The 4,135-nt window shown below is 45.3% G+C and overlaps 1 non-coding gene across 1 annotated transcript; it reads right to left on the reverse strand.

Annotated features, from left to right (window-relative positions):
* Positions 1–726: 726 nt before the first annotated feature.
* Positions 727–799, reverse strand: Trnav-cac. Its single transcript has one exon. It is a non-coding gene; the product is annotated as a tRNA-Val (tRNA).
* Between the last annotated feature and the right edge of the window lie 3,336 nt (positions 800–4,135).

The following is a 4,135-nucleotide window of genomic DNA, read 5'->3' on the forward strand; positions in this document are numbered from 1 at the left end:
TGACATTGCATTACATTTACTTTCCAAAGGTAATGAAATTACTTTGACATTACTTTTTAATACCTTGAGGCAGTAATTCGTACACATTTTATTTAGAGTATATGTAACAAAACTCAAATCTTCCTGTTTACACCGCAACAGCCTTATGCGCCTCAAGGTGAACCATACTGAATAGTCGTTTTGCTGGCGCACACGACATAAGTGTATCAATTGTTGATAGTCCTGTTTCAATCAAGTGTTATAGTGACCATGTTTTTCCGATTGTTTAACTCTTGTTTTTCTGTTGCTTCATGTTGTCTGTTTCTTTTGTATTTTTTATTACTACCCTCCGTAATGCCCTAGGGCCCTGAGGGTAAAATAAATAAATAAACAGCAATACGTGTACGTATTCTGTTATAAGCAACGAAATTACTTCTAATTTCTTATACGTGTCAGTAACTTTGTAACGGAATAATTAAATATTTCCTGGTGTATTTGTAAAGTAATTTTCTTACTTATGAAAGCAACGGATTCATTGTAAATCGTTACATTTTTTTTTTGTCACAAAAAGCGGGAAATTTAAAATCAAATACCCCCCCCCCCCTCTATTAACTTTAATAAACACAAATAATAAAAAAAGAACCTTAACTTGCACGGTCGTTGCCTCGTCCGTTCTCGCTTTCTTGCACGATAAAACGCCAGCAAAAGCAATGCTAAAAAAAAAAGAAAAAAAAAAGAAAAAAAAATTGTTTCCGCCCGGGATCGAACCGGGGACCTTGCGCGTGTGAGGCGCACGTGATAACCGCTACACCACGGAAACATGTAGCAATCCGGGCCCAAAATAACGGGGAAAGGAAAGCGATTTTCAAATAGAGCGACTGCTGCTTTCGTGGGTGAGATGTTTGACCGAAATGACGTCGCTCGTCTTCTCGTCTGCAACGGTGCAACGAGTGCAATGGACTTCTTCCAAAACCGACGCGCCCCATCGCGGCGAAATACCACGCAGTGCACTTTGGGAACTAGTTGGCCACTCAGTTTCGGTTTCGACTGAGCAGCTTCATCTCATGCTATCACGCCGCGACCGAACGCGCTGCTTGCGTTTTCCATTATCTGACTTTTCACGAACGTACAATACACTCATTCTCGAGCAATACAAAACGAAGACCGGGGCACTTAACTTGGTTCCTGAAACACCGGATATTGTGCGTGCGTATGCGAACGTAGTAAGTCGTGGCTTAGTCACCTCACCCCACGAGTGCATGTTTGAGCTCAATGTCAGTAATCCCGTCTAGTACCAGTGAACTACAACTGAAATTTGTTCGTCTGGAGCCTTACACGTATTTTGTTTGCCAAACGTCCGCCTCTTGTTACTTCATTGGGCGAAAAGCAAGCCGCATCCTCATAGGGTTTCAAAGTTGAGCCCAGCGTTTGCGCATGAACTTTTAAGGAAACGCAATAAATTCGACCTCACTACTGCACAAAAGTTATTATGATGTCTTCCTCGTGTCATCGTATATTTCCCACTCAAATTTTAGGCTGATAGAAGATTAACTTTTCGCAAACGCTGAGATCGGCTAGCTATGACGGACGGAGGCCCTAACAAGCGTCCCCTACTCCTCGCTAAGCCTTTTTGGACGAGTTTTTACTGACGCCCAAGGTCTGTGCCTGAACGGTGTGTCTGAAATTATCTCGGCATACTCAGGCAGGAAGAAAGCAAACAGATAACAAATATTATGGCCATTAGCAACCGTCAAATGCGCTTTGAATTCGTTCGAGCACTTGTGTGAAGAATGTCGCACCGTGCGCTGGACGGATATGAACCCCTATGCGGTGCGCATAGGGGTTCATGCCCGTCTGGCGCACTACCGGCGAACGGTGCGACATTCTTCACACAAGTGCTCGACTTTTGCGTCTGTATGCGCGAAGTTGGCCTATATGATTGCAGGATAACTTTATCCGCATATGCGATGTTGAATATTAGTGGAATGCCAGCGCGTGGGGACTTCACTTCGTGCAGTGCTGCGGGTCAGTAAAGATAAGAGATAAGAAGTGCGTTAAAATTGAGCTTTTCAATGGCGCCTCCGAGTTTTACCTCGCATACTCAGGCATATTAAGAAAAACAGTAATTGCAAAAAGTAATATTTCGTCTATGGACGCACGAAACAAACTTTCTGATCAACAACACTAATGTAAAGGCGCGAGCACGATGTATGCATACTTATTGGTTGCTACAGCTTGTTGATTCGTACACATAGCAAGATCCCCGAGCTTCGCAGCGTCGAGATTCCCAGCACTGGCTCGTTCACATACTTCGATTGGAACGCTAACAGGAAGGCTCAAGTACAAAAATACAACAAGCATGTGTTAAGACAAGCTATACGTCTCAGGATTGTGCTAAAGCTTCGAGGTCTGGCCATTTAGGTTAGTTTAGAGACCACAAATGACGCTCTCGGGACCAGAAAACAATCTCTTGTCGACGTTTCGATCGAAACGGAAACCATGCCACCCTCCTCCCTGGCCAACTAGTTCCCAGAGTGCAAAGCGCGCCGTGTTGCATGCAGGGCTTTATGGAAGTAGTCTATTCAGGCACGTACGCCGTTCAAAATGTCGTATTTTTTCGCCCACAATGTGCGAAGAAACGAAAACGATAGCTGCAGTACAGTCGCGCAATGCGGGTGGAATGGTGCCGTCAGGTTCCCGAGGACGGAGATACGAGGTCTCGTTCGCGTCGTGGAAGCCACTAACGACTGCCACCAGTGATCCCTGAAGTAGGTAAGCGATAGCGATGCGCGAACGTTTTTGCGAACCTCAGGTTCGAAGATAGAAAAAGGGTTCGAAAGGTCCGGAAAGTTTCGAACGTCGTACCTAGTACATAAGAATTTCGACGATTTTCGATCTTTGAATTTTTGGCGCCGAGAGATTGGGTTGTTTTCGGACTTTCGATTTTTTACGCTATGAAATTTGACATTTTCGAACTCATTAAGCCAAGAAATTTGACGGTTTTGGACCTTTCGAACCTGCTGAGTTCAAAAGTTCGCCGAACTTAAACTTCTGAACAAAAGATCGACAAAGTTCGAACCAAGTTCACTCCAAATAACACAAGGTGTCAACGTGTGAAGTGGAGTTAAAATTGCACTCGCAGACTTACCGTTCGCTGCTCGTGCCTCAAACGACGCGCTTGTGAAGTTCTGAATGATCGCTTTGGAGTGGCCTCGGCCTCGTACCCAGGCAGCACACAGTATTGCGCCCATATTAGTGTGGCATCGGAAAAATAGGGCCAATATCATTCTGATACTGCTGATACTGGCGCTGGATCGTAAAGATCGGGCCAGTATTACTGTGATGTGGCCGATGTCGGCGTCCAACGCCACGCTGATATACAGTATCCAGCGCCGTTTTCCGGTAATTTGTCGGGTCTGAACTAGAGCACTATATAGCTCCTTCGGAGCAGGGTACTGCAATCTAGAACGCCATCTCTCGGCGACTAGCGGCGAACTCCTGGAGGTTCCAACTCCGGTCAGAAATGCATGGGAAACGTGGGAAAATCGCTGTTTCTTCAATATTGTGGGGATGTACGGAACTACAATAGTTTTTGACATAATAAAGGAACAGTTTAGAATAATTTACGCTAAGTTCTGTGCCATATAAGGACGTAACTTTTTAAAAAAAATTGCCTGAGCGGCATCATGCAGCAGACGACGCGGCGACGTCACACCGTTCACGTGACCCGCTCCGGCCAACCCCAAAAAGCCCATCTCCGCTGCCCAAAACAATCGTCTGCTTCAAGCGCCATTACCTTGGAAATCGCCTTCTCACAATTTTCACACGGATCCAATATTATTAAGTCTTTGATAAAGTGTTTAGTGCTTTACCAACTTCACGACAGACTAGTTTCGAAAAGTGTGAATTTGCTGTTTATTTTTTAATCAGCAGTGCTGAGTCGATCTCCGTGTATTCTCCTATAGGGCGGGCCGCCTCCTAGAACCCCGAGTACCACGTGACTCGCGCCGAGCTGCTCAGTCGGCCATCTTGTCGGCGAAACACGCGGATCAAAGGATTGGGCTACTCTGCTCCGTAAGAGCTATATAGTACTCTAGTCTGAACCGGCTATATCGGCCGGTATTAGGGATTCTTGACCGTTTCTAAAACGATACTG

This window comes from Ixodes scapularis, unplaced genomic scaffold (assembly GCF_016920785.2).
Source record: "Ixodes scapularis isolate PalLabHiFi unplaced genomic scaffold, ASM1692078v2 PGA_scaffold8__174_contigs__length_109621045, whole genome shotgun sequence".
NCBI lineage: Eukaryota > Metazoa > Arthropoda > Arachnida > Ixodida > Ixodidae > Ixodes > Ixodes scapularis.